Source organism: Aquila chrysaetos, chromosome 1 (genome assembly GCF_900496995.4).
Source record: "Aquila chrysaetos chrysaetos chromosome 1, bAquChr1.4, whole genome shotgun sequence".
NCBI lineage: Eukaryota > Metazoa > Chordata > Aves > Accipitriformes > Accipitridae > Aquila > Aquila chrysaetos.
Genome location: NC_044004.1, coordinates 84666566 through 84692508, shown reverse-complemented (window position 1 = coordinate 84692508; position 25943 = coordinate 84666566). Strand labels below are relative to the sequence as shown.

Below are 25943 nucleotides of genomic sequence, written 5' to 3'. Positions count from 1 at the left end.
CGATCAGGATTGAGCTCTGGGCCCCTTGTCACCAGAAAACATCAGTGTGAGCTCTGAGAAGAATCAGAAAGATGCTGAAGCAGCTGGAGGTTTTGAGTCAGTGTGTTTTAAAGCAGGAAGGGAACACACACACACACATACATACGCAGGAAAATGTTACTTGAAAGAGGGAAAAAGAAATCTGGACAGGTAGGCAGTACCGCAGTACTGGCTACAGGACAAAACCTGTTTATCTTCTCTCCCCATTCTAATGTCTCAAGTCAGAAGATGCAATCAAAGAGAGGTTAAATGAACCAGTGGAAACTGCAGGGAAAAAATTCAACTCGAGCCTCCTGGATTTCAGCCCAAGGCTTTCCCCACAGTTACGGTGCTGCTAGCCCATGGATGAAGGAGAGTATTTTAACAGACTAAAAGTGCCTGTAGGGCGTTGACCCCACCAGGAAGAGGAACGACTGAAGACAGCGAGTAGTCTGAAAATGCGTGAATAGAATATTGCATAGCTAAAGGGTCATCCGAGCCTGTCGTGGCCTCCCGCTAGACCCACCTGTGCCATGTATAATAAAGAACAGAAGTTTCTCCCTCTTCCATTTCAGATGGAGGTAAATAAGGGAATAAGTCCCCAGTCTGCAAGATTTTTCCCTCGATCGGAAGAAGGTGGACCTTAAGGTCCCTTTTTAAAACATAGGCAAACTCCCAGACTGTGAGCCCAAGAAGCACCAGGACATTTACCACGAAGCCCTGAGGTAAAAGATTGTCTTGCACTGATCCACTGCTGTCCAACGGGTTCTTGGTCAGAGAACACGTTACATAAACACTTGCTGGAAACAGAAAGATCTGCTAAGATAAGGACCTGTGTCATTACAGTACACACAACCCCAGGCAGCTGTTCGGGGAACTCGGTGTCTGACCTAACACTTAAGCAAAGTAAAGTTATTACAGAAAGGAGTTGATAGTAACAGAGGTATGTGAGACTGGACAAGACTTGAGCTCTGTGCTCCTGAGATCCAGCCCAGGTTTGCTCCTAGCTCTTCACAGCTTTCTAGGGTTAGATTTCAAGCAATCCAAACGTTTAGGCACATTTGGATTTCAGTTTTCAATCAAACTCTATCTTCAGCTTAAAAGAAATACCACCATTGCCCTAGGAAAAAAGACCATTGCCTTCACCCAGAGAAAAGGTTCAAACACTTGCAAAGATTTAGGGTGCCACATTTTTTTAAAGCTGTTTTCTTTCTCACTGCAGTTAAACTTCCCATAGGAAATGCACTGTTTTCACAGATGAACAGCCTATGCTATTTCCCATCTACCCTAAAAACGAAATAGAAGTCTGATGAAGCATTGAAGGAAAAAACAAACCTTTCACTAGATATTTTCCCATAGGCATGAAACCCCAAACCCACAACCCAAAAGCAATCCTTTGCATTTCCAAGCCATGCCAGATATTTCCCTGACAACTTTTTCACAGAGCTTTGAACCCTCGTAACTCTATATGACTACTTCCTATCTGATCCCCAAGAAGCACACTCCCTACAGAGCACTGTACAAATCATCCCTCCGCTCACTCAGCAGGTCTAAGCTGGGCAGCGCTTTCCAGCAGAGCCTTAGGACAAGTTCCGCATCGTTTTCCTTCCCTGTAAATTCCTCCGAGTAGATCCATCTAGGTACTTCAGCCAAGTGTTGTGCTTGTCCTATTAAGGCATACTCCATGTACATAGACAGTCTCGCACTAATTTCAATGGACTGCGGAACAGGCTCACGTAGTGTCACCTCTGCTACGAGGAGTTACGTATTCAGTGCAAACAGAAGCCCCTTCCTTTGGGAGACTCTTGACCCCAGACAGAATTTCCCTCGCCTCCGTACCACAGCCTGCAGAATGAGCCACTGTCTTTAAAACAAACACTCAAATGCTGTGCTTCTCATTAGCCCCAAACTTTTGTCCCCTTATTCATGGGAAGGAGTACCTTGGCCATCAAGCAGTCATTTCAGTGGCGCCTCACTGAATAGCGCTTTATTTATATGTGCGGTGCCTGCCTGGCCTGTGGCTCTGTTCGGCTGAACTCTGGCAAACTGAAAGAATTATTCTAGCTGCAACAAGACCCAGAGAGCGTCAGGATCAGGCCACAAAGGCTTAAATAAAGGCAACAAGCACATAATAAAGCCACATGACAACTGATCATAACAAAAGGCTGTCCCTACAACCAGAGTGATGTATTGCAAGAGTTTTCGTCACGGTTCTCCCTGCTTTATCCAAATCCAGTCATCCCTCAGGTTCAGACAATTTCTGTGGTTTGCTGTCGTTTTCTCCCTCCCTGCAGTATCGACCACAGGACAAGGAGCAGACTGATAAAGAGTCCAGTCGTGGCGCCCAGCAGGCTCAGCAGGAACACTTCTATACTAAACCTGCGTCTCCTCGTCCCACTTTAAAGTCAGTGAAGATCACAGGTAGACACCAACATTCGCAGTATCAGACAGTGTGGTAACAGCTCAAAGATCAAAAGCACATTAAACCCCTTGATTAGGCCAGTCATTTTATTCTCTTTCTTTTAAGGACAACCCCAGTGTCAGGTGGGAACCACAGCACTGCACCGCAGCTGAAAACCTAACCCCCGGCATGTAACCGTATCCCAGACGAGTTCCCAACTTCATAAGAGCAATTGGGCTGCCCCCAAAGGAGCAACGGCAGGTGACACAGAGAGGAAAGGTGAGAGAGGGGTTCCAGCATCTGTACCACTGAATTAAGAGAGAAGAAATCCATATCCAGCCAACAAGGTTAGTTCTGAGAGGACAGCGATATTTATACTAACGTGGTCAGATATTTTATGCAGGCTTGGCATTATTTAACTGACCGCGAGCCAAAAACCAGCCCTGCTGTCCAACAAGTCACAGTCTTCGCTCCGATACCAGTCAGGCTACGTCCCCAGAGTTTATACAGGCACATATTACAGTCTGGCAATCTGAATCCCACCATGTGATTTATGAAAAGGGAGTGTTGTCCAGGTTGCCCCCAAAGGCCACTGAACTTCTACAGAAAGGAGGGGTGAGGGGGAGGAAAGGAATGCTGGACACACACACACACACACACACACAAGGGCAATAAATATGACATGCTTGTGCTGTTTAAGGGAAGGCAGCCTGAATATGCAACGGAAGTGCAGCCTGAACCCCAACACCTGCTGGATGTAATGGACTCTGAAGTGTTGTTTCAGAATTAATCAAGTCATTTAAAATCATAGCTGTAGTCTCCATTCACTACTCCTGTGCATAAACGCGCTGATCCCGATACTAATCCATGTCGGGTGACTTGAGCAATATATCACCATAATTGCCATTTTAGGGCTGCAAATTGGAGCTAAAATAACCAGATGCAAAAGAGATGGCCATATCATACTCTCAAGATGGATCTTCAAAGTTCAAGGAGAGTTCAAGCATGGAAGAGGCAATAGAGAGGGGTCAAGTGTAAGGAGATTGTTCATGTTCAAGAGGAATTAACTTTACAAATATATTGTTTCTGAGGTGGTAATTGTACCATCTTACAGCTATTCATACCTCATTTAATCTTTGCATTCTTCTCAGCCATTAGAGTGATTGTTCCTCATTGAAATAAATTTGATTTTGACAAAATATTCTGTTTTAAAACTGCAACTAATTTCCCCAAGATTTTTTTGCTTTAAAATAATTCTCTCTGAAACCACACAGCCCAGAAGCAGCTACGAGATCTTCAAACTACAGGCTCGGGATCCATGCGCAAGGCAAAAGCACCGAGACTGCCGACTCATTTTATTGTCAGGGAAATAGGAAGTCAGACTGCCTTACGACAATTAGCAAATACAGAGCCTGAGATCTCATCAAAGAGAGTGTAGAGAGCGCTGTTCTCACTCAAAATTATGCGGTGTGTCTGTGGACCTGGTCGGGAAGCTTCAAAGTATTCAAGCGCTTCAGCTACCGTGGATTTTAAGGTAACCAACACAGAAATGCCTTTTAGCATTCAAGGATATCATTTCCCATATAACTTGACAAACAAAAGTTCACATAAACAGAAAAGTCAGTTGTTCTCTGAGGAAACGAAGCAACAGACACAGAGCATTCAAGGCTGGGACCGTAACAAATTGTACCGCTTTGTTTTGCGGAAGCTTACAACAAAGTGACTCTTCCATAGTAAAATAATCGTACCTGCCATCAGAAAACAGCAGTCCTAACACACCTCCGCAGTCCTGTAAAATCAAAACAAAAGTCATTTTAATAAGCTGTTGGGCAAGTGCATAAGGAAGTTCTAAGCCGCTGGTCAGCACAACCACTTCATCAGTTCAAGACATCTTATCTGATAGGCTTCTCTTCTAAGAAGTCAGACGAGCCCATTAATTATGTGTTCCTTTTCCCAGCTTCAAATTGCACCATTAAAGTACGATTTCAGCTTATTGTTCAACTACCACCAGACCTAAGAATTACTGTTGGCATCTAATAAGTCATCTGCACAGCCGAGAGAGAAAACACACCTACCATTGTTTCTATAAGGCGGGGTCCTAAGAGTCTCTAATGCAAAGCTGTGATTTAAACTTGCTCCTGCTACAACTCCAGCAGACAAAGGGACAGCTTTTCAGCCAATGTAAATCAGCCCAGCACCATTGTACTTCGGAGAGCTGTGCTAATCCATCCTGGCGAGGATCTGGTGACCTGAGCACGTCCAAACAATGGCATTACAGAAAGCTAATGTGCTATGGGTTACTTGATAATTTCTGCAGCATAATTGGCCAACATGGAAACGTTAGAAATGATTGAAGTTCATAACTAATTGCAACCATTACCGAGACAGCCTTATTTATGATTAACTGCATGTAGTAGGCCTGATTCTGATTTCACTCGCATCTCATTCCAGTCAGTTTTTTGACAGGTAGCTGGTGACGTTTCCTGTGTGCCCAGCTTCTGGAAGAGGCCAGCCCTCAGGGCTACAGCTGTGTTTTCAACGTATGAAGATCTACATCATGCTGAGAACATCAGGCAAGTAAGGTCTGCGGTGCTTGCACTCCAGACCGAGCGGAAAAAAGTCTGCGTTTAACTTGTTCTTTGATTTCCCTGTCGGCAGAACTCTACTAGCCCACCTGGCAGGTCACTGCCCGCCCCTGGTGCTTCAGGCAGCCTGGTGGCTTGTCTCTCTCTTGACTCCCATATGTACGTGGCTGTCAGGTACGGCAGGACTGCTGCGGCCTCATTTGACGGGTTCAGCACCGGCATTACCTTTGTTTCAAATGCTCATGTCCTGCTTTGTACAGAACTGGAACAGAGCAGACAGATTTCCTCAAAAAGCTTACATCGCATTTACAGTCCAAAATAAATAGCTTGAATTCCCAATTTTCTTCCGTAGGTCTGACCATTGAGTCTTGGCAGGAACTTTTGGGAGCTGGCTTCTCTTGGAAGTCTGCTTTCAACTATGGGTGCTCAGCTTAGAAACCTGGCTGGCTGGAAAATGGCTCACAGCAGCATTACTCGAGTAACTTTGGAACTTCCTAAACAGAGAGAAAAATCAGTGTGAACTCAACTGGTACTCCGCTGAACACAGACATATACACAAACAAATATAGGTAAAATGTATGAAAATCAAGTCTCCCAAAAAGTCCCCTGGTTGGACACGCTCGCTACATTTGACGCAGCCAAGTCAGAGCCTGGAATCTCTTGCGCAGAATGAACAGTTCAATATCTTTATTTTCCTGAGAGCCCTTGTCTAAAAACAATCATCTGCAAATTGTAATTTTTCTCCACCTTTCATAAATATCAGCAATAGTGCAGCCCTCTCTCCCCCTCTCTTTTTCTTATTCAGGATATCAGGCAGATAAGAGTTATCAGTAAAGGTCATCCTCAATTTCTGTACAGAAATGATCTGTCTCCGGTATGTAATAAACATTTATCCATGCCTTTATTAGCTATATTGGATCTGACAGTTCCGTTAAACCATTTTCTTTCATTTTGCTAGGTCATGACGGTTAATGCTGCTAAAAAATCTCATCACTGCTTTTGATCACTGTATTGTCTTCTCAGTATTATCAGGATTTTGTAAAGGTAAGCACTGGCTGGAATGACCTATTAAAGTTACAGCCCGTTGAGTTCCTGGCTTTTTTCTCACCACAATAAAAAAGCGAAGGAGTGCAAAGCATAAATTCTACTTTCGGGGTTATATTTAGTTGTGCAGTTGACATTTAGTAGAGCAGTCACTTTAAGCCCACTTTGCATTGGTTTCGCTCCATCTTTTTCACATCCTTGAGTTTCTGAAATGGTGTTGGAAGCCACACCATGGCAAATGAGCCCAATTAGCAGGACCAGGAGGTGATGTCCCAGTTAACCCCTACCATGCCAGCAGCGCATTAGGCATCTGCTCAGGATTTTTAAACAATTCCCATGATTTACGAAGCAGACTCCATCTGCAGATTGAGAAGCGTTTAAAGCATTTTCATTCACTCTCACATGCTCGTGGCAGAGCGGCACGTATTCCAAACCCCAGCAATACTCAGCAAAGCACTGGAAGATATTCGCAAAGTTAGGCACCTCTGTCAGACTTGCTGCAGTTCTCGTCTCCCTCCACCTAGGTCTACGTTTCAACCACTAGGACAGACTTTCTTTCAGCTTAATGTGAGTCAGCTGCATCTAAAGCCCAGGGTGCCTTTCTCCACCCTCTGCCCATTGTTCTCCACTGATGCTTATACCAAATTCATCACTATAGTGTCTAAGTGCATGAAATACTTTTCAAACTAGCTGTTGTCCAGCATTACTTTGGGGGGGGGGGGGGGGGGCGGGGCATAAATCAAACAGAAAGCCCTTAGTAAGCCTTCTTGGGCTCCTCTTGCCATGCACCATAAGGCCACTACTCAAAAGTGAGATTGACCATCATAATTTTCACCGCTACGGGATTAACTCGTTGGTCCCCTGACCCAACAGACCACACCGCTCCCCGACGTGCATACTGCGATCGGTACAAAGTACTACATTTAACATGGTCTTGTGCCCTTTAACAGTATAGAGTCATTGCAGCTCGGAGGTCCAGTCGGTAACGTACCGTCGTGCCGTGACACTGTGCTGCTCATTTGAAGTGGACCCACGTTCTCCTTCCTGTGGAGCAATACACAGAGATCTCTCCTGAGCCTTGAACCAGAGGCCCCTCACCCCACAGGCCAACCACGGGGCAAATCCAACCCACGGACCAAATCCAACCTTTGTCTATCCGGCAAGTCTTCCTCTTGGAAGTCAGGAAAGGCTGCTCACCTAGCAAATGCAAGAGCACTTTCCCCAAACCATTCTCAGCGAGCTGCAGGGAGCGAGCAGAGACAATGTCCCTTCAGCAGCAAAACAGCTCCCTGCGGTGGGTCTCATGGACGTGCTAAAGGGCAAGTAATTAAACTACTTCCTCTAGCTGAGGGGAGGCTGGTGGCATGTCGCTGTCAGGGGAGAGAGCAACAACGATCCCCTCAGTCTCCGTTGCTGAGACTGCTTTGATTCCAAGTCGGGAAATAACATTTCTGCAACAAACGAACAAAAACGCGTTCCTGTCCCTGCGGATAGGCTGCTCTGTGAATGCCTCCCACTGACTCCCCGGGCTCCTCAGGAGCTCTATAGCCCTCTTTCAACGCTTTCTCTTTTCAAGGTGAAGGTAGTATTTCCTCGCTCTGTGGTTCTCCCTAGCCCACTTTGTTACCGGCAATGCCAGTACACACTGAATTAAAGACAGCGCCTGGGCCCGGCATTACCCCTCCAAGCACTCCACAGAACTTGGGCCATGGATCCTCAGACAAGTTATGAAAATGAGCCAAAACCAGAGTGAGGAGCCAGTATAACTCCCTTGGGAGTGGATAAACATACGTACGATGTCAGTTTTAACTAAGACATCATGGCAGCCATTTGCAGAAGTTGGCATCTTGAAGTTATCCCAGGATACTGGTCCTCTTGGAGACGCCTATATCCATAAGGTTAAAAAGAAGACAAACACTAGCAACTCTGTAAGTATTCAAATAAGAGATCCTATAAGGACCTACACCCTCTTACAGGGACTTTGCCAGTCGTATTTAGGTGTCTCTTGCAATGGGTATTCACTAACGCGAGGTCTTCCTGTTCTCGTGGGTGACTTCCAACACTGGCCCAGAGAAATCGCTGGCTGAGCGTAAAGCCACGGGGAATATCAAAGAGTATGCCCTGTTCACAGCTGCTAAGCCTTCACAGCGCTACGATCTGCAAAGGCAGTAATGGGAATGCAGCTAATCTCCAACATACCTGGGCAAGTCTCATTTTGAATGCAACTCTGACAGCCTCCGTGGGAAGTTTAACATACGTTTAACCTGCTGTTCCACGCTGTGGGGATTTGGGAATCGGCGAGCTGGCACTGAGCAGAGGTCCTTTCGGCCTGCTGTCCCACCAACAACGGGAGCCAGAAACAACAGGTTCAGAAGGTACAGTTATCCGTTGTGATGGTTTGCAAGAGAAACCTGTCCCCAGAAGGAACGCCCTCCTTATCCCCATTGAGTGGTGAACAGCTTACAGGGGAAAAAACCAAACAAACAAACAAAAAAAACCCCTGCAGAACTGGGCAATATGGGGATACTGCAGACAGTCACAGTGACTTCACTGGAGCTAGGTTAAATATCCATAGCTGAAAATCTACTTGCTGCCTGAAGCCCTGTTTTCAGTTACAGACTGTAACAAGGGGCTTGAGGTCAGCAGTATAAAAGGGCATACTATCTCTTCCTGTAAGCCATATGTTGCTTTTCAATTTCCTCAAGCGTCCCCTTATTTGGCAGCAACAACCCATGCTCTTCTCTTCTTTTCTCCAGTTGTACCTAGCTGTAGCTTTACTGACTTCCAAAGGCAAATGGGGATGGATGAATGCAGCAACTCACAAGAACAACAAGCAAAATGTTTTCCTAGTCTCCACGACAACAGGCATATCAAAAAGATAAATCTCTCCAAGGGCTTCTCCATATGCTCTCCATCTCCCTGCGTCCTGCAAGTCCGCGTTCACCACGGTCTTATATGTGTGATATATGTGTGATACATACCTGCTGCAGGAGAAGAGGTCTTACCTTCTCGATAAAAATGAATGGCAACCTTGTATGCATGCAGGCTTGTGTCTCTGCTGCCAGGACACTGGTAAACCCCAGGGAAATGCAGGAATTCCCTACCCTGGCTTTCTGCGTGCCAAAAATCCCACAACTTTCAACAAAGGAAGATCAAGGGTGTTAACCCCGATGCCCCAGCTGACTTAACCCAAACCTTGTTCCCGGTACCCACATTTGGAGAAAGAGGCCTCTCTGCCTTGTCTCTAAATGGCCACCCAGCATAAGTATCTCCCCATAATAATTCATGAACAGGCTTCAAATGGTGCAGGCTTGGAAGCGGAGGTTGGCTCAGACATGATTATCCTTTTCACCAGCCTAAGTTAGAAGTGCAGACAATAGACACACAGACCAATAGATGCACTCTGACCTTGATGTTTCAGACCACCAGGCTGTTAAACAAGAGGCAGGACCCCTGTGGTCATGGGAATCTCCAGCATGTGTTTAAAACTGTAACACTATATTTATTGGTGAACTTTGCCTAAGCTATCTTTAACATTTTTCAGGTGCGTATCTACTTGCAAAATTTTATGCGCTCTGTATGCGCGCAGACACACACACAAGCATAAGGTGAGGAAGAGAAAGAGATAACTCCTCGTAACAGCTTTTAAATGACCAGTTAGCGGCAGTTACTGCCTGCAATTTTTCACATATCGCCCCTGCTCCTTTAGTTCAGTTGATAAATAACAATTTACTACTGAGCCTTCTTATACTATAAACAGGTAAACCTATGCCCTGTTGAGGACAACAGTCCTGGCCCAGGGCTGTGTTTCCTAGGTATTCCACTTAAAAACAGCAAAGTGGTTTCTGATGGCTGGAAGCGACTGAACTGTTGATTCGCGTGCTACAGCGAATTCATCTTAAGTAGCCAGTTTTGCCAGGCTTAGCTCACTCTCTGTACAGTTCCTCCTCTACGCATCAGAACAGGACTAAAAGTGGATATGGAACAAATTGGTTTTGAAGGGCCAGTCTTCCAGGAAGATGGAAGTCCTGATGTTTGACTTCTATACGAGCTAGCAGATTTGTGCAAAGAAGCGAGAACATCCATTAAAATCACCTAATTGACCAATTTGCCAAGTTATTTGTCTTTAAAATGAGACATTTAACATGTCCTGCTATATGCTGATGAATTTTAGTAGCGGAGAATAAACACAGTCCTAAAAAATAAAACCCATATCCAGATAATGCAGCTGGTAGTTAATGATTACAATATGTGACACTTCAAATACACCAAGGCGATGACATTTAGCTGATTTGTCTTCCCTATTTTTTGCTAAGCAGGTTGGCAAAAGAAGAAAAACGGTTGATCTACTAACAAGTTTAACACAACCTTGAAATAAATTATATTCAAAAGCTAGAGGCCTGACTCAGTTTAATAGTTAAATCATTTATTCCTAAGATAAAAAAAAAAAAAAAAAATTTAAAAAATCCTGCCCCGAAGTCATTATCAGCATGATCCTCTATTTGAAGTCTTGCAAAATGTTCAAGGAACGGCCCTTGTGATTTGGCCAAAAGGAAACAACGCACTCAGCGGCTCTATGCACGCCAAAGAAAATGGAGACTCCCAGTATGAGAATATTAAATTATTACGGCTTTTGCAACAGGGGGCACAATTGTTAGTGGCCCCCTTCGTCTGATGGCCAAGCTATGTTCCTCCCTGCCGTGAGCATTCATTGTCATACCTAATATTTGCAGGCTTTGATAATAATAAGATTGTCAAGATAATAGCAGGGAAGTTTCAGTAGAAACTCATTTTCAAAAGCCAGCTGTGCACGGCCCCAGTTGCTTTTTCTAAGAAGATGCCTTCAAAAAGCAAAATTAAGCCTTGCTCATGAGAAAAAAAGAAATTATTTCCCTCCCCAAAAGAAGAAGAAGAAAAGAAAGAAGGGTTATTGGACAAGAGAAGGATGAAAACAACTTCCTGGAGAAATTATTTTTACATGAGTTTAAACTTCTTTTTGTTCCCAAAAGCATTTTGGTCAGTGCAAGCAAATAATACTGCAAACAGAAGAGCAGGTCTTAAATCAGAGAATAATTACCTTTGTGAGCTTTATGGATTGCACTGATCTAGCTGAAAGAGTTTGGGGGCTTTTCTCTCTCATCCACCTTTTTGCATGACATAACCATTCAACAGCTCAAATGAGGTGGGACATAATGTGATTTTTGGAAAGAATGGTACTATTGTCAAAGTCCACAAAATCTGTATTTCTTAGGGTTTTGGCAAACTTGCTCCTTTGTCCACACAAAATAATGGCTTAAAAAAAGAAAGGAAAAAAGAGAAAAGTCCGCTCCCTCTTCCCTTTTGCCCTTTATCCCTATTTCAGACTATGTCATCCTGAGTTATCAAGGCTGACGGACTTTGAAACACTCGTGCAAAAGCTCTGCAAGGGTAAACATCGTGGGCCGAGCCCTCGACGGACAAGAAGCCAAACCTCTTTCCTGTACATCAGGAGGACTACCCAGCAACCTACGGCCGCTGAAGGACTGTGCTGTGGCTGGCGTTAGGCAGACTTCATGTGCCTCTTCAGTGCTTTTGCTCACCTTGGCTTCATTTTACACCTTAAACAGCTTTCTTTTTTTCAAGTCATCTGAAAAAAAAGTATTTTTCCCAGTGCCATACACTCCTCTCCAATTCAGTTGAGAAACAGAAATCAGATACTTTCTTTCAGGTTCAGGAACTTTCTTTCTGTGAAGGAATTGCACCGAGATGTGCCGGTCTGTAGTAACCTCAGCCCCGAAGCCCTTTTCACCCAACAGAGGGAGAGTGAGTATCAGAGTCAAAAACAGCCTTCCACTAGGACACTGAGCAATGAAAAAACATCTCGAGTCAAGCTAACCATCACGCTCTCCTGTTGACAGTGCCACCATTTCTGCAATTCAAACAGGTCCGTATAGTTCTTTAGCATAACTAAACTCACAGAGCGCACTTCATAGAGTCTGAAAAGCAGGTGATTGAATCCCACAACATTTTAGGTCATTTGTACTGAGCAGGGAGTGCTCATGATGAGATCCGTATTCTGACCCTTTGTAAGGAAGAGAAAAAGACCAACTTCAACTCTTGGGCCTACCAGCAGAGATCTGTTCACAGAGCCCCCTCCGATTTTTTTCTTCTGTATAACAGAAAGCAGACTTTACAGGATAAGTGTCCACAGTCTGCTCCATTCTTTGCACATGTTTCAACCTTCAAGCAGCTGATGGGGTGACTTACCCGGAAGGTTTTGGACACCACACGGCTTTACATGTTTCTGGCCTTTGTAGGCTGCCAGAGCAGCTAGAATGCAGGCACAGAAACCTACCTGTTTTTCGAATGACAATGGGGATGCGTCTTTTCACTGCCTCGTGCCCTGTACAGTTTTTTATACAGCAAGAGTAAAATAAGCATAAACTACCAACAGGTGAAATGCCTTCACTGACTTACGTTTGCAGCGTGTTGCTGTCTGAGCAGGAATCATCACAGAAGATGCAGCACAGAACAAGAGCAAAAGCATACAGGATTGCCTAGGCGGAGCTGGAGCCTCAGGCAAGACCCGCTGGAAAGACATTTCCTCAAAGGTAACAGTTCCTCACAGCTGCCAGGGAGCTGCTGAGGGAGTGGCAGTCTGTAAAAGGAATCAACAACAATGAGCAGAGATGTTAGCTAACCTGATACTCCTAAAATAAATAAATACTAAAATAAGAACGGCAAGTCATACCCTCACTTCTGCCAGTACTACCTTCTTGAGCGAGGTTCGAAGAGCAGATCACAGTGCTAATAATTCACCATTTCCTCCCACTGACCAATCCGGACAATGGTATCTCACCACCATCTCCCCTGTTAGAAGACAGCAAAAAGACAATGAAAATATTTTTTAAACGCTTTCAAATACACCCTATAATTCTAGCAGGGTAGAGACAGGCATATATATTTATGCAAACATCATCTCAGCAACACAGCCTCACTACTCCAAAAAGCACTAATCCCAGGCAATCGGTGCGCTGCAAACTCACCTGTTTCTGCCTTTGTCACTTCCACGCTTCGGCCAGCAAGTGAATTTTGGTATGCCATACACAAAGCTATTCCTTTGTTTCATCTTGTGCTAAATTACCCATTTGCAGCAAAAGAAATCCGAACCATGTCCAAAGAATACATATTTGCGATAGCAACTGCCCCACTGCAGCAATAGCCTCTTTCCCTAAGCCAAACTGAGGTACAGCTCCAAAAGGCTTGGATTAAGGAGCTTGCAGAAAGCAAATGTATTGCATGTATTTATAAACGCACACACATACATACAAACATGTATACATGCTGTGAAAGAAAATAAATGTTCCAGAGTAGTAAGCTGACTTGCAATGGGCAATTAAGCATCCAACGGCACACACCGATTAAAGGGAGATCTTCGTGGCCTGAAATTGTTATTATTTCTGTATTATACCTTCTCCCATTGTGTGTATTCTCTGGAGTTCCGTCAGTGGGAAAAAAAAGCAGAAAAAGCAGGTCTCTAATTCACTGCACTGAAGTCTGTATTTAAAACAGCGAAACTTGTCAAAATTTTACTTCCTTACACTTTGCATAAACAGGGCTACTTGATTTGCTGTTTTCCTTGCAGGTGAGAAAGCGCTTAACATGTATTCATTATCACGGTACCAGCTCTTGCAGGGGGCACAGGGATGGTGGGGGGAAGAATCAGAAGCACCTTCAGTGTCAGGTGGGATCCTGGCCTCCCATAGGAGGCAAAGGGAAAAGCTGCATCAGCCACCAGTACTGGGGGCAGCACTCTCAGCTGAAGTCAGGAGAGTGGAAACAGCTTGAACTCCCTGACAACTTTATTTCTCTCCCTCTCTCGCTGGGCCTGAGCTCCTGCGCATTAGCTTTGAATTCCTGACGTGTCACTCACTTGCCCTTTAGGAGCTAACAAGTCGACGTCATCGTGCCTTTCAGGAGGAAATCTGTCAGTAAAAGAAATCAAAGGGGTAGAAAGCAAGGAACAAACCCCAATTTTTAGTCCAAAATGTAGGACTTGCACAGCATATAGGACAGGAGGGTTTTCCTGGCTTTTTCCCCCCCTTGGACAAGCAAGGGAGCACGCATTTTGCTGCAAGTTGCTCAGTCTGAAAGGCCAATGTTACGACTCCTGCCCGCAACACAAGTTTATCCTCAAGCTAGCTGATCTGTTCCTTTGAGAGGGGCAGTATGGGACAGAGAGGGAGACGGGGAAGGGGGGGGGGGAAGCTTTTCTTTACACTTGTGCTGTTCTGAATGTGGACCATCTGTGCCCCCAGCTGGAGTGCTGGAGATGGTCTGGCACTTGAACCACACCATATTTACAGATCTAAACACAAATGGCTACTGCCTGATTGTTTCATGATTCATTAGTCAGACAAGCTCTCCTCTCCCGCCAGCACAGCTGTTACAGAGTAAACCTTTGTCACTTAATAGGCCTGATTATTACTTTCCATCAAAGGTATTGATCTGTGTCATCTCTACTTAAGGGAAAAGGGGAGAAGCGAAAAGGGGACCAAAATGTGTCGGGAAAACAAGAAGAGGAGGGGGGAGGGAGGGGGGGGGAATTAAAAAACAATGACATTTGTATGGTGACTAGAGGCACCGGTCAATACGTTTAATCTCTCCTGGATGTACTGTATTCATGTATTCATTTACCACAGTGACTAGGTTACTCATGGAGATGAAACGTCTCACATGATGTGGCATTCCTTGCACTGCACCAGACTGCTGCAGTCACACAATATGGCCATGCATATAATTGGTCGCCCAAATACACAATGTGAATTAACAAATAGTATTTAAAAAAAAACAGAAATCAATTAAGTCATGCAGCAGAAGGTAAAAATACAGGTTCCTCTCTCAATGGCATGAGATTAGATGAAAAGATTGATAACGAGACTTCAGAGAATCATCCCAGGGTGAAGCCCTCGTCCACCCAAGTCAGCGGTGCTACCCCAATTTACACCAGTGGAGGAGCTGGCCCTTTTTGTTTAGCAAACGAGCTCGGGACAGGACGTGGTCTGTTACATAATTGCGATGCAGAGTGTATTTACCACAGCTTGAGAGCTTCTCGTTGCTCCAGTAGCCGCCTGACAAGCTGCCATTGCAGCAAGTGCAGTGATACTGCAAATTCACTCACTCTATTGGCGGGATGAGGTTTGCAACATCCAGATTGAGAGTTTCATTGCCTCTCTGACTCACAACACTGTTATTAGTAGCATTATTGCTTCCCAGCTGTATTTGAGCTGGTACCTGGTACCCACTGTTCCAGTGACCGGGTGGACAGCTCAGAGCCACGGATGTGGCTCTGTTGGCAGGCTCGGCGGTGGCAGTGGGGAGCGAGCCCTCAAGGAAAGATGGTTTCATTCTTTCCATTTTCCTTACATTTAAGGGATCATCTCTCCTGAAGCCAAATCCCAAAGCCCTTGTCCAGTCCTCTTTCAGACTAAACATCAGTGAAGGTCTGGGAACTACAGGACAGAAAAGGAGCCACAGCAGAGACCGCTTGGCTTGCGCCCGTAGCAGCACAACAGTGTCGCTACTCAGGCTACCGGAATTGAAGAGGAATAAAAGCCGTTAAGTGTGTCTTCAGCGCCCAACAGGACATATAAAACAAGCGTGTATGTTTTGAGTGCTGCGTTCAGTTCTCTCTCCCAGTTCGGGAACGGTTTCAGGAACGGACCCCAAATTACTGCTGCTCAGCTATCCCAGAACATGTTCTTTCTGGGTGAAATCCACTCCCCTTGTTCCAAGTCTCAATAGCTTTAGGACAGGACAAGGAATCATCTTTTCAGCCCTTTCGGACCAGAGAAGTCCAGAACCCAAACTCATTCCTACACAGCAGAGTAAGTCCTTGGTTATATCAGCACGCACACCTGCAATGGATTCCAAGTAGAGAGCAAGGTCTAACTCCAAACAAGCTATTACAGGATGGGTCATATTTTCCATATGAGAACAGAACAATTAACAAATGCATAGGCCACTGGTAAATACTCAACAAAGGGGATCTTCTGGTTTTCCTTGTGCAGCTTGTTTGCTGTGCAGTCCCGCAAGGACCGCCTCAATTTTCCCCACGTTCCAACGAACTCCTTTTCCCTCCACCACTACGTCTCAAGAGCAATCTAAAAATACAAGGAGCTTCTCCTCAAACCAAGACTAGTGTTTTCAAAGCAAAGAAGCCAGTAAGATGTTACACAGGGAACACCAGTCGTTTAAGGTAGAGTGCTGTTGAGAGAGCGAAGGAGAAAGAGCGAGAACCTAGATCAGTAGTGTGGAAGACCTGCTCAAAGCACTTTGTTTTCACCTCAGATTAGCCTGCCTCCGGGGCCATACCTGCCGCGTCTAGCCGAGGTTTGTAGAGTGCAATGACAGATGCCGGCCCTGCGCGTCAGTGGACAGGGAAGCAATCGACGCTCTCACGAGAGAGGCATATAGGCATGTGTGCAGCTATGCCATGGAATATTCTTTCATGGTCCAGCTTCCACCCAAAGCTCTGAAACAGACCAAAATACACACGCTCTTCTGTCTAAATCTGTGCCTGTACGGAAACCTGGCCCCTCCACCCTAGTATTTCCCCCAGCCCGCTAAGATCCCATTCCTACCCACTCACTCCCGCATCCCGAGGCGTATGCATTTTCGCCGGATGGAAAGAAAAATCAGAAGACTGCAGCACATGACACCAAGCAAGAGTTGTGGCACACACAATCCATGGGAAAGTGTTGCTTGGCAATACTGCGTGTGCTCAGCTTCCCGCCAAGGGACCTGCGTTGTCTCTGTGCCAGGAAATCAGCCATTCAGCTAACAGGCAAAGCAGCGGCCACAGAAGACAGAGAAGCAGAAGGGAGCCGTCAAACCCAAGAGACACGCTTGCTCTCTTCTCTTCATGCGCTACAACAAATAGCAGGGGGGTAGGGGTGGGTGTGGGGAGCGAGGAGCCAGAGAGATGCTGTAAATTTTAGCTTAACCCATTTATCTTTCTAATGCATCAAGGAAGAAAACCGGTTACTCAGTGGTTAAGGAGGGACCAAAACCAACATACTGAGACGGTATCTTAGAGCTTAGGTTATGAGCAAAAACCTTCCCATTTACGAGCTGTCTTGGAATGGAAAAGGGTGACGTTTTGTCACTGAATCATTTAGAAGTAGGCTGAGTAAAACAGTCAGGAACAGGCTGTTAGGAACAATCCTGCAGTAGGCAGGTCTTTGCCATTGTCGATGCTTCATTTTCTTCCCTGGGAGACGATGTTTGATTCTGGTAGTTGGTGACAAGACTACAGCAAGAAGCCAGCTAGGGAGAGGAAAGACACACAAAAAAGAGAAGAAAAAAACCCACTCAAGTAGCTCTCAAGTAAAACCTTAGCTTTCCAAAATCTGTCCTTGCTGGGAACTTGCTGAGGGTAGGGTTTTGTGATTGGTTCATAGAAATGGGTCATCCTTGGGATGAAAATGCTGCTCATCAGCTTCACTAACCTTTTTAACAAGGTGCTGCTGAGACACGCCAGACTTATTTTTCTTCCTATTCTCACTGACCCAAATCAGGAGCAATTGCACATAAGCCCAACGTCACACCTGCTATCAGTTTAGCCCAGTAAGACCCTGGATAGATAGCATTCCCAACAACATCTCTTCAACTTCACAGCAAAAGTCAGACGGAAAACTTTTCCCTGTAATACATAACAGAACCTGCCCCAACACCCAGAGTTATGTATCTTTCTTCCTAAGTCAACAGGCACTAATGGCCCAGGTGGATTTCCCACCTATTTCCGACACCAAGTTCGTCCCTGCCCCTGTTGTTAAAAATAAACACCTCTGACAGCCTTGACAGGCACAGGACACAGGCTGTCTCTCACACAGGCAGGGAAGGCAGCTGCCTGGGGCAGCAAAAGTGTTTCTTGACTCGGGTTGCAAGAGCCGCTGCAGCCTGAAGAAAGGGGCCAACCATTCTCAACTTGCCTTGGGCCACAGATGCCTTCATGCCGGATCTGAACAGGACCAATTGCCATAAAACTCCTTGCGGCTAGTGATGAGAGAGTGAAGCAGGAGCAAAGAGGTCTCATTTCACCTTCCGATCTCGGCTGTGGCAGAAGGACGGCGAGGCTGCAGCAACATCTGACCGAGTCCATCCCCAGATTTTCCATATAAATATACATGTTGCGGCTGGTATAGATGGCAGCAGACCTGTCTCAGGTTCCTTCCGCGAGCCTCATCAAGTACTGCGCCTTGCAATTGAACTGCGTCATCAGCCGAAGACATCTTCCCTGGTAGGGGAGGCGGGGAAAGGAAAAAAGAAAAAAAGGGAAAGCTTCAGGTCAAACGATTGATTACGGTTTTGAATTACAGGGGGCTATTGATTTTTCATTAAACACCATGTACTGCTGTAAAGCGGAAAAAAAGTAATTCATTGATCAGAGCTGTGGGCCATGTTCACTTATTGGCTTCCTGCCACATCCCATTATTCCCAGTTCTAAATGTATATTGAAGTCAGTTCATTCTAATCATTGCCTCCTGTCACCAGAAATGTCTCTCAGTAACTATTAGTTTAATCACCCCTTTCTTACAATGGTAATGAGTGATAATATCCAGCATTATGGCAGATTCATGAATATTATTCATTGTATTACAGCATTGCATTTCACAATGCTACAGTTAAGGGTCTGTCAGCATTTCCATTACAAAGCCCCCAGGCCCGGGACTTTATAAATCACTCCTAAAAATTTGCTGCTGGCAGAAATAAGGAGCGGAGGGTGTCTCAGTTCTGGAGAGAATATTGTTGGAACTGCTCTCTGCAAAATCTTTCTGGCCACAGTTTAGCTGCGCTGAATGAGTGTTGGAAAGGGGAGAAAAAAAGGGGGAGAAAGAAGAGGAACTTTGCCAGCTCAAGCTGCTTTTTCCAATTGATTAAAATGCCATCATTTCAAAAACAGGATGATCTTGCTGTTACATTGGACAGCAATTCAGGAGACAGGCATTCTCTTCCTAAGGCTGACACACACAGACAGCACTACCATTCTCTCTTGCTGGTAGTGACACTTTAAATTTAAGAATGTCTTATCTGAAACCTTTTGACTTCCGCAGTATGCTTTTCTCCATACTGGCTGCTGCGTTCTATGTTTGATAACCTGCATTTTGAGAAAGCTGCTTGCTGTCGGGCCAAGCGTTGAAACCCTCAGATTTTGCATAGCACCTGCTTAGGCAAAATCTTGGTCTGGGGAAAACAGCAGGTACAGTTTTAGTAAAAAGTTGGTATCTGATTCCAGAATCCAGCCTGGAGGTTTACAGGGAAACTTGCCAAATTTGGGGTTTACACCCACACCTATTTGAAACCTTTCTGTTTCTAGTGACAAGCAAGCCATAAAGTTGCCATTGGAACTATATGCCCTAAAACTGACAGCAGGCTCTGGCCCATTACTTTCAAAACTTGGAGCTGATTAAGATTTGTTGAGGTGCACAGTTGGTTTTACACTATTGTCAAGCAGGAGGAGGAAAAGCAGATACTGCAAGATCCAAAACTGTGCTATAATGATAGAAGATAACAAACAAACAAAGCAAACAGAAACTGACTCCGAACTGGTTCTACCAGCACAGAACCAGGGCTGCAATATATAATGGTGACTATAAAGACTATTTTTATAAAAAAGCCCAGGAGGTCATCTGTTTTAAATGCTACCTTCTGCACTGAAAAAAAACCAAACCAAAACCAAAACCAAACAAAACAAAAGTTGTGACACAGAAGGAGTCAAAGGGAACAAGAAGCAACGAGGAATATCAAGTGGCCGTGCTTTCTTAGGCCACTTGAAGACTTTTTACTCTTGCTGACTTTGTCCTAGCTTTCCAGATGCCAAAAGCATCACTGATACTCAAGAGCGTGTACTTTAACTTTGCACCGGCTGTTTGAAATCACTTCCCTCAAAGGGCAGAGTAAACTTACCGTGATCTGTAGCGAGCTCGAAATAGGTAACAGAACAAACAACGCATATGCACATGCGCACAGGGTGATACATATAAGACAAATTTATTTACTCCAGTATGTGAAAGCATTTTGAAAAGAAAGATCCCTTACAGGAGAAAATGCAGAAACAAAGCAGATGAGTAACAAACTGTAATGTAGCCTTACGCTAATTAGGTAGAATTAATATCACGTAGACCCTCTTCCAGCATCCACACACCGGTGGTGATGTCAATAATGAGTTTTACGTGCCACTACGTAGGTACGCTCCAAGCCGTTGAGTCCAGTCTCAAACACATACAGTGCCGGAAGACTTTAGAGACAACTCATCTCAACTCCTTGCACAAGAGTCTGCTGTTATACCCAGGCCAAGTTTTGCCTTTACTGCTAAAACTGTAGCTGCTTGCGTTCATCATTTAGTCCGGAGGTGCAAATGCTACCCATTCCATCAGCATTTCATCACCACCATTGTCCATCACCACCATTCACTGTTGGCGTGAACCGAAGAGTCACAACAAGTGCTATCCACTGTTCCACCCAACCCAGGTAAGGGGCTCTCAGGGACAGACTCGAAAGGGGCAGGCAGGGCAGAGTGAAACAGACTGAACGACTGCTACCTCGCCCACTCAAGGAGAAAGGGACCCTGGTGAATGTAAACATTTGCATGCGACACCCGAGGGAGTTCTCTTTTTCCGCAGTGGTCTTCAGGCCCTCCAAGCCTGCTGGAAAGCAAGTTCCAGCTACAGGCAGAAAAACAGTAATTCATTTACTTACCCATGTTTTCTTGCATGAAGTGTCTTTTGCAATGTGTTCCGATACATTGCCTCTCCCTGAAGCCAACCTCCTGCTGAAGCTCTTCGCAGTTTGTTGCGAAGGAGAAGATGAAGCCTGCTAATTCCTGCTTTTGAGTCCAGAGCCTGTACTTGAGAGGTCAAGTGGGGCTCAGAGTGACCATCTGTACAGAAAAGAAATGGCAAATTCCAGCCATAAACTCGCTTTTGTGCAATAGGGCTCTGCAGAGGTAGAAAGAAGGGTACTACACATGATGCAGCAGAGGAGGTGGTGGCCACTGTAAATAAATTCTAGTGAGGAAAAGAGATAACGGGTGGGTTATTGTGTGTGGGAATAAGGTAAGGAATGACTGCAGGGCTGGCAGTAATCAGCCTAAAGGCGTCAGGTGAAGCCCAGAGGGAGCTCTCGATTCTCCGAGGATGCTGCAAGGATAAATAACACTTTTCCTTACCAGACACATGCACAAAAGAGCAGCTTATCCATGTCAGGCAGTTATATGGCTCCTATTATCAAGTAAGCACTTTGCAATCATTGCTGTGTTTATCGTCACAACACCCTGATGAGGGAGGAAAACACCATTCTCGCAGACAGGAGCCGGTTCGCCTGGGTACATTTCAACTACGGCAGGGAAAATAGCGTCGGTGAAGCCAGAAAGAGTAGGACCCAGACTGACAAAGACACTTCAGCCTCTATCTCCCACAGAAAATCACTTGGAAGTCAATGTGCAAATACATCTGAGGATTTTGAGCTAAGTGACTAACCCAAGCTCACACAAGGAGTCTGCAGCAGAGCAGGAGATTTACCTCCAATGTTCTCAGGGAAATCTTAATTTCATTCTGGCTAAGAGAAATACACCCACCATGGACAGGAGCATCCTGCATTTGCATGGCATTCACCTAGCCTTACAAAAAGTTAGAGAGAGAGATCAAAGCTGTTATTTTGGCTGCCTGAGCGTTCCTCGTCTCCCAGAAAACCCTGTGCCTGCAGCAGCCAGGTCATTTAAAATGGATTGGCTGATGCTATTAAATCTACACCCTAGGAATGAAGCCCTTACTGGCAAAACCTGTTTTTTCCTCTAATGTCCTTACCTTGTGCCAAATGAACAGCGTTGATGTCACATCATTTGCAAAGGACAGAAATCCTCTGCAGAGCTGCAACAAACAGCCCTTCTCCCATGCCAGTATGTAGCACACATCTTGGGGTAATAAAGCCTTCATTTCATGCTTCAGCACACCTGATCTAAGGCTCGGATTCAGCAACGTATTCAACTACAGCTCGGATTCAACATCAGCTCCCACCTAGCTTCGCTATGAATGCCCCCATATTTTATTCACACTTCTAACTTTTAATCTGGTTTCCCATGGGAAAAAGAAAACAAAAAACATTCAGACTCTGAACCTTCAACTTCTCCGATAACTTTTGCGCATACTAGTCTACTGTAACGAAATCTGAAAGAGCACTGACATTCTTTAAGACAGTTAAGCTCCTGCAAGTGTCATGAAAATAGGTGGCTGGTTGGACAGAACAAACATTTTACTTCAACAGCAGTTTATACCTCATCTTCAGAGTTGACCCCTTCTCTGACTATCTCAAGCTACCTGCTGCTTGCCAAGTCTCTCATCGTCAGTCCATGAGATTGGTCTACTGGAGTCCAAGAGGATGCAGAGCAACATGAAATATGGGTATGCTTGTCAAAAGCATAGCCTAAACAGTTACAGTGCTGTAAATATAAAGTAAACAGCTGCTGTGCCTTACAGTTCAAGGTAAGACAGAATAGCTGACGTAAATTGTACCAGCGTGCTATCAACATAAAACAACAGGGCACAATATATTACTGCGAGCCCCAAGCACTTCACATCTGTCTTGACACCATCGTAAGTTTGACACCCGTCAGTTCAAAAGATAAAATACAGCTTGCAAAGGGAATCGTTTTGGCCCTGCATCAGAGAGCTCGTCCCTACAACGGGGCAGGAAGACAGCACTCTCTGATCAGACAGCATTGAAAGATTCAGGCAACGAAGCACGAGGCAAATATGCTGATCTGTTCTACAGGAAAATACCTGTCAAGATAAGTCTCAGTCCAGCTGGGTACTTACGCTGGCATATAACCTCAAGCACTGATTTGAAGAGAGCTGCTTGCCATCTTAAAAGTTATGCACATACTTATGCTGTATCCGTATACTAGGGCATGCTAAAACAGGATCTACCAGATGCTACCTCGCCACAGCATTTCAAACAGAGTAAGCGATATTCCTTGCTTGAGCCATCTTGGGACCCGGTCTTCACTTCACCACAGACTTCACCATGCCCATTACCAGCTCCACTGATTTAAAAACATCGCCTCCCCACTCCCAATGGGAAGGCTGCTTACTTCTGAACAACAGAAGGCTTGATTAGATTATATATTACTTTAAAGCCAGCAAATATGTGCAGCCATCAAATAGGGCATAATAGTGAAGGCTCACGTGACAATCGGACACTGGAAATGAGCGATACAAGCCATAGTCAACACTCCTTATATAAAGTCCTGATTTTTTTATGGGGCTTTGACCTAACAGAAACCCTTGGCTCTCAGCTATTCCTCGCTTTAGAACCCCAAAACTTTTCCCCTGTCCTGCTGTGAGAAAATCCTTCTGCTCATGTTTAACTCAAGGTGCCTGCGTGATTCTGTTGAGGTCATTGGTGGCATCTGCACGCTAAGCGAGAGATGTTTCCGGAAAAACAGGGCGGGAGACAAACAGACATTCAGCTCCCCTTCCGACACGTACCTGGGCAGAGCGCTTGCCTGCATCTGGGAGCCAGGAAGGACTTCGGGATCCCTGGGTTCGGAAGGACCCAACAAGACTGCATGCCGCCTTCAAGTTAAAGCGACAGCAGCACTTTGTGGGATGTCAATCTAAACTGGTTTAAAGAGTTCAGGTTGTACGTTAGCAGAGTACATCATCACAGGCCCAGCCTCAAGCACGTTGACCATCACGCTAAAGCCCGGCACGCACCTAAGCAACTGGCTGAATCATGACCTGAGATCACAAGAGCTGGAGAACAAGTTGTGACTACGGTCACAACTTCTCCATATTCGTTCTGGAGTGGCACCATCTACTCTGGACACCATTAGCAACGTTATTGATTTTCACAGATAATCCCAGTTGCTTTACTCAGATTCAAAGCTTCAGACACAGACTTAGCCCTAGGGAACGAATGGAGTAGAAGCAGAGCAGAGCCAGGCACAGCAGGCATTTGTGACTGTTAGTGAGCACTGAATATTGCCAACCATTATAAAACACAGGAAAATAGGAAGCGAGGCTTTAGCCAGTTTAGATAATCCTGCAGGGAATACTACCAATAGAAACTAATACATATGCAAGCAATAGCAAGCTGCCTGGGAAAGTGAGCATTTTGCCTTTGGTGTCAGATAAAATGCAACACACAAATTGCCTTTGGTCCAGCATTAAGTGTATTATTTAATATATATATATGTATCCCCAAAAGATTGTTCCTGAATATCTACACAGATCTTATCCTCTCCCATTCAAAGTTTTAGCACAGGAGGGCAACATTTAGTTTGTGGTCTCAATTAGAAGTGACTGGTTTTGCTTTTTGGAAACAGTCCAGATTTCTCCGTAAGTACCTGGGAGCAGAATTTGCCCACGTGAAGACATCTCCCAGCCTGGATGGTGACGGCAGTCACTTGTGATTTCTTAGGAATACTCCGAGTTTCTTCTATTTAACCGCCCTGTGTTGTACCGTCATACTTGCATTGCCCTAGACCTACTCCCTCACCCACTCTTGCTGTTGGTGTAAACTCCATTTGTCTCTCTTTCCGCAATCCTTTTCTCCTCTTCTAGGAGGGCTGTATTGCTCTCCATTGTGCAATCCTGCTGCGTATGTCTGTAAAACTCTAATGTCCCAGAGAAAGGGAAAGGGCGACGGCTCACAGGCGACATAATAGCATTGCTATGCCAAGAACAAAGCATCGTCAAATGGGGGTGGTCGGCAGTACAAGTGGCTATCAGAAAGTCAGTGCAAAATTCAAGAGGCTAGACACTTTCAATTACGATTCAAATCTGCCATTTAGTTCATCATGTTTATTTAGGCATTAAAAGCAATTTTCGAAGCACATGCCTGTCACATTTAGACACAATGGGCTAGCCTGTAATTAGGAAGTATATGACCTCACTGGCTTTAATTGGGAGAAGCCTGCATCCAATCCGTTTACCAGATGATAGAAGGCAACTGGCATTAGACGGGAAGTTTGATGTCAGCTGGTAGAATGCGCACAATACCTGCTATAATGGCCCCCAATTCATCATCAGCCCCTCTACCATCAGGACTTTGTCAATGGTTTGCTCATCAGTTTGCTTGTGTACCAACACAAGAGACTGGGAGACAGATAACTGCATCATAGAGAATGATCACAGACCAGGAAGGGGGGTAGGGGGGGGGGGGGGTGGGTGGTGCGGGGTGGCTGAGATAAAAAACCAGGAATGGCCGCTTCTGCTTTGGCAAGGGAGCAGGGCAGGCACAGGGCCAAAGTCAGGTTTAGCCTAAGTGGCTATAACTCTGCTAACTTTACACCTGCTTATGTTAGGCCAGAATTCAGCCCACACTACCCAGCAGGGTATGCTGTAGCTTAATGCACAAGAAAAAAAAATATTTAAGATTGAAACACCCCAGCAAAAGGCAATAATAAGGAAAAGTCCATTTGTTGTAGGAAAATGCAGCAAAGAGCTCCAAATTCTGCTATATGTATCCTACTGTACAGAAAGTACAATTCTGGCCTCGCTAAGAGCCGACAGACACATCTCTCTACCTCCACTGCACTGCTCCTGACTGCTGGACAGGCCACAAAACTATGACCCACCCCAGGCACTGGTTCTCAGACACAAATACAGTTGTCGGTAGTTCCAAACAGATCATCACCCTCCAAAGGGATCCATGCCTAGGCCCAACAAGTCCCGCCAACCGATTTTTTCAAAACAGGGAGGAGAGAACGGAAAAGCTATTCTGTATCAACTACACATAAAATTATTATTGCCTTTTTTTTTTTTTTTTTTTTTTTTTTTACCCTGATAGCAACAGAACCTGCAGCTCTGCTACATTAAGACCAGGACAAGTTCAAGAGACAGAGGAAAAGAACG

General features: G+C 45.1%; 2 long non-coding RNA genes across 2 annotated transcripts in view; both read right to left on the bottom strand.

Annotated features, from left to right (window-relative positions):
• Positions 1 to 4145: 4145 nt before the first annotated feature.
• Positions 4146 to 16545, bottom strand: LOC115342774. Its single transcript, XR_005933853.1, has 3 exons — positions 16402 to 16545; positions 12779 to 12897; positions 4146 to 5498 (listed from the first exon to the last, which is right to left on the bottom strand). It is a non-coding gene; the product is annotated as an uncharacterized LOC115342774 (long non-coding RNA).
• Positions 16546 to 18006: 1461 nt separating this feature from the next.
• LOC115342741 overlaps positions 18007 to 25943 on the bottom strand; it is a 31192-nt gene continuing 23255 nt past the window's right edge. Inside the window, exons 5-6 of the long non-coding RNA XR_003923889.2 lie at positions 20788 to 20968; positions 18007 to 18325 (exon numbers count right to left, since the gene is read on the bottom strand). This is a non-coding gene — a long non-coding RNA (uncharacterized LOC115342741). The remainder of the gene's footprint in view (positions 18326 to 20787; positions 20969 to 25943) is intronic.